General features: G+C 41.7%; 1 pseudogene; it reads right to left on the minus strand.

Annotated features, from left to right (window-relative positions):
- Positions 1-2076: 2076 nt before the first annotated feature.
- Positions 2077-3164, minus strand: LOC109377387 (disabled homolog 2-interacting protein pseudogene; annotated as a pseudogene).
- Between the last annotated feature and the right edge of the window lie 5640 nt (positions 3165-8804).

Raw genomic sequence — 8804 nt, forward strand, 5'->3', positions numbered from 1 at the left:
CCCAAACTCTTGCAAAACATATACCAAGATGGACTATATCATGGGCTATAAAATAATCCTCAACACATTTAAAAGAACTGAAATCATACAGTGTATTTTTTCACCATAATGAAGTCAAATTAGAAATGAATAGTATAGCTACAACAGGAAAAAACTCTAAACAATATGCTTTTAAATAGACCAAAAATAAAAGAGAAAGTTTCCAGGGAAATTTTTAAAAAATCATTAAATTGGATTATCAAAATTTGTGGGATATAGTGAAAGCAGTGTTAAGAGGAAAATTTAGCACTAAATACATACATTATAAAGAGAAAAAGTATCAAAACAATCATATAAGCCTCCACTCCAAGATCCAAGGGGGAAAAATAATATAAATCCAAAGCAATCAACAGGAAGAAAATAATAAAGAGCAGAAATCAGTAAAATTGCACACAGAAAAACAATAATCAATGAAACAAAGAACTGGTTCTTTGAGAGGATCAATAAAATTGACAAACCTCCGGCAACAGTAACAATGAAAAAGAGAAAAGACATGAATTACCAATATCAGGAATTAAACAGAAGAAAGCACTACAGACCCTGAAGATACTAAAAGAATAATAAAGGAATACTATGAACTCTGCAAATACATATTTAACACCTTTGGTGAAATGGGCCAGTTCTTCAAAAAACAAAAATTACTACAATTCATCCAACAGGAAACATAATTTTAATGGACTTTTTTTTAGTTATTTATGAATTTTTTGTTTAAGCACAAACACCGCCAAAAATGCAGACCCAGATTTCACTGATAAATTCTACCAAGTATTTAGATGAATTAACACCCGTTGTACACAATCACTCCCAGAAAGTAGTACTAGAGAGAATACTCCCCAATTCATTTATCAAGCTTGTATTACCTGATACAAAAACAGGATAAAGACAGTACAGAAAAAGAAAACTATGGATATGTTTACCCCTGATAAACAGAGGTAAAATCCTTAAAAAATATATTAGTAAATGGAATTCAACACTGTATAAGAAGAATTATACAATAAGACCAAATGAGTTTATTCCAGAGATATAAGAATGGCTCAATATTTGAAAAATCAGTCAATACAATCTGCCACATTAAAAAGTTAAAGGAAAAAATAACAGAATCACATCAGGCAATGCAGAAAAAACATTTAATTACATTCAATACTTACGGCAATAGCTCTCAGGAAATAGAGATCAAGAGAAACTTCTTAAACTTAAATAATATCTACAAAAATATCTACATCTCACATTAAACTTAATGATGAAAGAATGAACCAGACACAGAGAAAGAATGTCTACTCTCAGCAATCTTATTTAACATAGTCCTGGATTTATATTTAATACAATAAGAAAAGGAAAAAAAAGGAAAGGAAAGGAAAAGTTAGGAAAGGGAAAGGAAGGGGAGAGGAGGGGAGGGGAGGGAAGCGACGAGATGAGACGAGACGAGAAGAGAAGAAAAGAATAAAAAGAAAAAAGAAAAGAAGAGAAGAAAAGAAAAGAATAAAAAGAAAAGACATACAGATTGGAAAGGAAGAAATAAAACTGACTTTCTCTTTGAAGATAACATGATTGACTACATTGAAAATTCTTCGAAATCTACAAAAAAAACTTCTCAGAATTAATACATAACTTTAGTAAGGTTGCAGAATATAAAACAAACATAAAAATCAATTTTTATATACTAGCAATGAACACATGGATACCAAAATTTAAAATATAACTTTATTTTTATTTATTTATTTATTTATTCATTTATTTATTTTCAATAACCAACAAAGACATGTTTTGGCTGGCCACCCACTCCCACCATGCTGTCCCACTCCCCACATGCAATGTCTTTGGCCTGCACCTAACATGGTTCTTGGCCTGGAAGAGAAGGGAGCAGGCTCCCCTGTCTTGGGTCTCTGGTCCCTCTGTGGCTGCCTTCTGGGCTGCAAGTGAAGGGCACCGGGATTTAAGCCTCGGCCTCCCCCCGCACTGGGGCTGCAACTGCGGGGTGCTCCTCCCCAAGCCAAGGTCCTGGTCTGGGCCACCCCAGTCCTCCCTCTCCCCGGCAGGTTAACAATTACAGCTGTTTCTGAACTCGCCATTCTCAGTAATCTGTAATTTGGTGGGGTTGGTGGGGGAGATGTTGTTATGGGTCTGCATGCTGTTCCTCTCTTTCAGCTGTGTCAGGGTGCTCACGAGGCGGGTGTTGGCGGTATCCAGGAAGGCAGTGCGCTTCTCGTGGGCATCCATGATCTTCTGTTTGGAGTCTACAGCTGCTTGCATCTCTGCGTGTTCCTTCTTCAGCTCCTCCTCCCCTGACATCAAACTGTTGATAATGCCCTTCACCTGGATGTCCTTGTCCTCCTGCTGCCATCACAGCCGCGTCTGGTGCTCCAGCGCCGGTTTCTGTGTCGTCTCCTCCTGGCATTGAATAGGGTCTCCTACTCCTGCAGCTTTTTGTTGGAAATTCGTAGCTTGTCCTGTAGCATTGCGGGGTTCTTTTCTGATTGGCTGAGCTCCTCCTTACTCCTTAGCCTATCCCTGTGGCAGGAGTCTGGGCCCAGGCCCTTGTCTTCTAACAAGTGTGCATTGGTGGTTAAGAGTGAAGAAGGTCCCTGTTTGCACACTGCACGAGGCTTCAGCTCCTGGCTGTCTGTCACCTTAGGCGGGGGAGGACTGCTATCTCAGCCGGGCTCCAGGGCCAGCCCAAGGCGAGGCCGATGACAAGGTTTCACAAGGGTTTCTCAAGGGTTGCAGGGTACTGCAGGGTACTCAGCAGATTGGGTGGCATCTGGCCACAGGGGGAGGGGGCAAGAGGTGGCAGTGAGGGCGGGGGGTGGCAGCTGGTCAATCCTCTGCTGGGGGCCAGCACTGCCCTGGTACAGTGGGCTGCCTGCCGTTTTCAGTCAGTGACATCTGCCACTGTGCCAGCTCCCTCTGGTAGTCAACCGAGCTCCTCCACGGCACTTGAAACTTCCCATATTGGCAGCGACTGCCACCTCCACACTGTTGCTGTGGGAGCTCAGGGAGCTGTGACCCTAAGAGCCCAGGTCACCAAGGCTGCAGAGCGACAGTGGCAGGCCAGCTGCCATCTGGTACACATGGTTCTGGAAGGAAAGCAGTGCCAACAACTGGGGCCAGCCTGGTGGGTAATACATTTATTTTAAACATGAGATATTTTAGTATAAATAAAATATGTATAGAACTAAATGCTGAAATCTACAAACTGTATATGAAAGAAATCACAGAAGATCTAAATAAATGGAGATACCTTCCATATTCATAGACTGTAAAACTCAATATAGTAAAGGTGTCAATTCTTCCCAAATTGATATGCAAGTTTAATGCAATTACTGTCAAATTTGCAGTAAAAATTTTGTAGATATGGAGAAAAATATTCTAAATGTAGTATAAAGACAAAGAATTAGAATAGCTAAAACAATTTTAAAGATAAATAAATGACAGTAAATCAGTATGTCTGATTTCAAGACTTCCCCGGAGAGATCTGATCAAGATGGCAGTGTAGGTAAATGCTGTGATTACCTTTTCTCATGACCACATCAAAATTACAACTAAACTACAGAATAACCATCATTGAGAATAGCCTGAAGTCTAGCTGAACTGTAGCCCTACAACTAAGGACATACAGAAAAAGCCACATAGAGACTGGTAGGAGGGCAGAGACACGGAACAGGCTGGTCCCACACCCACATGTGACCGTTAAAAATCAGAAAGGCTATTTCAGCTGTGGAGGGCTTCCCTGAAGGAGTGAGGGGTCCCAGTCCAGGGTCCCAATGCCAGAGAGAGATGTTCCCATAACTCTGGCTGTGAAAGCCAGTGGAGATTGTGGCTGAGTTAGACCGGGAGAAGCTGTAGTCCCAGGCACTTCTCTTAAAAGGATGGACCGCACATGGGTTTCACCCACTGACAAATGTGCTCGCTCTGAGCTCCAGCTCTGGGGCAACAACTCAAAAGATTCCAGTGACAGGGCCGGCCGAGTGGCGCGATGGTTAAGAACTCGCTTGGGATGCCAGAGGGGCCCGGTTCGGATCCCACATATGAGGGCCAGTGACACTGCCCTCCACAGCTAAGATGCTGAACAACAGCTCGACCTGGAGCTGGGCTGCCATGAGTCGCCGGCGACGGCGTGGGCTGCAGCCCCTGTGGCAGTGGGTTGCCATGGGCTACCGTGAGCGGCCAGCAGCCAGCGTGAGCGGCCAGCAGCCGCAGTGAGCGGCCGTCCAGAAGCCGGCGACTGATCTGCCTCGCCAGGGAAGAGCGCAATGATGGTGCCAACTTGGGCCAGTGAAGCAACATCCTCCACAACTAGACTGAAGAACAAAACGACAGCAACTTGTCTGTTCCCCTTTCCCCAATTCCCCAGCACTGTTCCCATCCCCCCAATTCCCCAATAAAAATCTTTAAAAAAAAAAAAAGATTCCAGTGACATATGTATGGAGCGGAACTGAGTTGTCAGGCTTCAGAGTGTGGGCTGGGTCGGGGGAGGGGAGGCAGCATTCTCCCACACGGAAGAAGTAGGAGGAGCCATTGTTTATTGGTTGAGCCCTTCCAGCTCCCAGCATGCAGACACAGGTGGCCACCATATATGAGTCTCCATCAACCTGGCTAACACCTTTCATTTGCCCTGATTCTCTGAGATTTCACCCCCCTCTCCAATTTTCAGGTCCACCCAAGCTGCTTCCAGTGGCTTTTCTGCATAAACAGCTTGTTGTGGCTCAAGCTGAGGACTATCATAAAATCTCTCAAAGGTTCACAAACCCCAAACATGCAGCATCTGGATTTGGTGTGTCCCATACCTCTGGCTGAGCAGCCCCAAGCCTGGCATTAGCAACACCCGACATTGGTTCATGACTTGGCCTATGAAGGCAACTCCAAGACCAGTACAGGCAGTGACCATCTGCAGATTGCTTTATGGCTCATGCAAGGTGTCTCTGGACAGGACACAAGCTGAAGCTGAAGTTGGTTTGTGGTGGAGCCCCTCCTGAGAGGCCCCAGGACAGGCACACCTGTCAGTGGCCAACTTTGGACCCAGTCAGAGCAACATCAGGCTGCCTATGGGGATGACACACCCAAAGGGCAGACTGGGCAGGCACTTGCTAAAGTGAATCCTGCTCCGTAGAGTCAGTCCCTACACAGCAGCTCCTCCATGGTAGTCACAGCCAGTCCTCACAATCAATCAGCTCAAAGATCAATCCCTCCCATTGATGTGCAAACAACCAAGGCTCAACTACAACAGGAGGGCAAACACAACACACACAAGAAAAACACCTGGAGCACTCACCTCAGGTGATGAGGACAACTATGCCACTGAGCCCCAGTACACGTACTGCATAAGGACATTTTACTAAGACAGGGAAGCATAGCAGCCCTACATAATACATAGAAACAAACACAGGGAGGCAGCCAAAATGGGGAGACAATTAAACATGTCCCAAATAAAAAAATAGAACAAAGCTCCAGAAAAAGAACTAAACAAAATGGAGACAAGCAATCTACCAGATGCAGAGTTCCAAACACTGGATGCTCAATGATCTCAGGGAGAACTTCAACAGAGAGATAGAAAACAAAAAATAACTAGTCAGAAATAAAGACTACAATAACTAAAATGAAGACTATATTAGAGAAAATCAACGGTAGATTAGATGAAACCAATGATTGAATCAGCGATTTATAAGATAAGGTAGCAGAAAACACCTAAACAACAACAAAAAAACCTACCCAAAAAAATGAGGATCGTTTAAAGGACCTCTGGGCCAACATCAAGCATACCAACCAACATTCGCATCATAGGGGTACCAGAAGGAGAAGAGAGAGAGAGCAAGAAATTGAAAACCTATTTGCAGAAATAACAGTGGAAAACTTTCCTAACCTGGCAAAAGAAATAGACATACAAGCTCAGAAAGTGCAGAGAGTCCCAAATAAGATGAATTCAAAGAGGCCAGCACCAAGACACATCATAATTAAAATGCTAAAAGGTAAAGATGAAGAAACAGTTTTAAAAAGTAAGAGAAAAGCAGTTAGTTACCTACAAGGGGGCTCCCCTAAGTCTATCAGCTGATTTCTTAATAGAAATTTGACAGGCCGGAAGGGATTGGCAGGAAATATTCAACGTGATGAAAAGTTAGAACCTACAACTAAGATTACTCTACCCAGAAAAGCTATCATTTAGAGTTGAAAGACAGATAAAGAGCTTTCCAAACAAGAAAAAGCTAAAGGAGCTCATCACCACCAAAACAGTGTTGCAAGGAATTTTTGAGGACTTCTTTAAGGTGATAAATAAATAAATAAATAAATAAATAAATAAATAAATAAATGAAATAATGGCAATAACTACATATCTATCAACAACTACATTAAATGTAAATGGATTAAATGCTCCAATTAAAAGATAGCATGGCTGAATGTCTAAGAAAAGAAGACCCTTACATATGCTGCCTACAAGAGGCTCTCTTCAGATCAAAATACACAAACAGACTGAAAGGGATGGGAAAAATATATTTCATGAAGGTGGAAAAATAAAAGCTGGAGTAGCAATACTTATTTCAGACAAAACAGGCTTTAAAACAAAGGCTATAACAAGTGACAAAGACCCAGTAATCCCACTTCTGAGCATTTATCCAAAGAAGCCCAAAACACCACTTTGAGGGGATGTTTGCATTAATATGTTTGTCATAGCATTGTTTACAATAGCCAAGATGAGGAGGCAGACTGAGTGTCCCTTGATGGAAGAGTAGATAAAGAGGAGGTGGTACATATATACAATGGAATATTGCTCGGCCATGAAAGGGAGTGGGTTCTTGCCATCTGCGGCAGCATGAATGAACCTGGAGGGTATTGTGCTGAGTGAAGTATGTCAGATAATGAAAGACAGATGCAATGTGATTTTGCTTATATGTGGAATCTAAAGAACAAAATAAACAAACAAACAAACGAGAAACAAACTCATAAATACAGAGAACATTTTATGGTTGCCAGATGGAAAGAGGGTTAGGAGGCTGAGTGAAAAAGGGGAAGGGATTAAGAAGTACAAATTGGTTGTTATACAGTAATCAATGGGGATGTAAAGTAAAGCATAGGGAATATAGTCAATAATGTGGTAATAACTATATATAGTGCCAGGTGGGTACTAGACTAGTCAGGGGGATCACTTATTAAATTATATAAATGTCTAAACAGTATGCTGTACACCTGAAATTAATATCAAATAATATTGATTGTCAACTGTAATTGAAAAATTAAAAATTGGGGAAAGGTGTAGGGGAATAAGTGGTTCAAATTTGCAGGTATAAAACAAATAAGTCATGGGAATATAATGTACAACATGGGGAATATAGTCAATAATATTGTGATAGCTGGTATGGTGTCAGATGGTTTCTGGTTTATCATGGTGATCACTTCTTTAGGTATATAAGTAACTATTGTGCATACGTGAAATTAATATAATATTGTATGTTAGCTATATTTTAATAAAAATCTTTTTTAAAAAAGAGTTTTCTAATAGCTACATTAATCAACACTGTGTTGTATTGATGGAGGGCTGCAAATAGAGATCCAAAGAACAAAAGAGAGAACCCAAAAAAGGACTTACATAAATATGCCCGACTGATTTTTGACAAAAGATTAAAGTAAGTCAATAGAGGAAAGGTAGACATTTTAAAAACTCATAATGGAGCAGGTAGACATGCTCAGGCAAAAAAAAAGAAAAAAGAATCTCGATCTAAATCTCATACCTTATACAAAAAAACCCAAAACTCAAAATGCTTCACAAGCCTAAATGTAAAATGTAAAACTATAAAACAACTTATTAACAAAATAAGAGAAAATCTTTGAGACCTAAAGAGTTTTTAAATTTGACATTAAAAGCACTGTTTATAAAAGGAAAAACTGATTAGGCTTCATCAAAATTTAAAATGCTTGCTGTGTGAAAAACCCTGTGAAGAGGTTGAAAAGACAAGGTATAGGCTGGGAGAATATATTTGCAACCCACTTATCTGACAAATGACTAATATTTTTTTTTTAAGATTTTTATTGGGGAATTGGGGGGATGGGAACAGTGCTGGGGAATTGGGGAAAGGGGAACAGACAAGTTGCTGTGGTTTTGTTCTTCAATCTAGTTGTGGAGGACGTTGCTTCACTGGCCCAAGTTGGCACCATCATTGCGCTCTTCTCTGGCGAGGCAGATCAGTCGCCGGCCTCTGGACGGCCGCTCAGTGCGGCTGCTGGCCGCTCACGCTGGCTGCTGGCCACACACGGTAGCCCATGGCAATCCACTGCCACAGGGACTGCAGCCCACGCCGTCGCCGGCGACTCATGGCAGCCCAGCTCCAGGTTGAGCTGTTGTTCAGCATCTTAGCTGTGGAGGGCAGTGTCACTGGCCCTCACATGTGGGATCCGAACCGGGGCCCTCTGGCATCCCAAGCGAGTTCTCAACCATCGCGCCACTCGGCCGGCCCAAATGACTAATATTTAGAATATACAAATATAAAGAACTCTCAAAACCAAACAGTAAAATAATCTAATTAGAAAACAGGTAAAGACAGAAGAGACATCTCACCAAAGAAGATATTCAGATGGCAAGAAATGGTGTTCAATAGCATTAGCCATTATGGAAATAAAAATTAAAATCACTGCATACCTATCAGAATGGATAAAATAAAAATAGGGACACCACCAAATGCTAGAGAGGATACACAGAAACTGGATTACTGCTGTATTGGTGGTGGGAACGCAAAATGGTGTAGCCATTCTGGAAAACAATTTGGCAGTTTCTTATAAAG

Source organism: Hipposideros armiger, unplaced genomic scaffold (genome assembly GCF_001890085.2).
Source record: "Hipposideros armiger isolate ML-2016 unplaced genomic scaffold, ASM189008v1 scaffold_1383, whole genome shotgun sequence".
In the NCBI taxonomy this organism is placed as follows: Eukaryota; Metazoa; Chordata; class Mammalia; order Chiroptera; family Hipposideridae; genus Hipposideros; species Hipposideros armiger.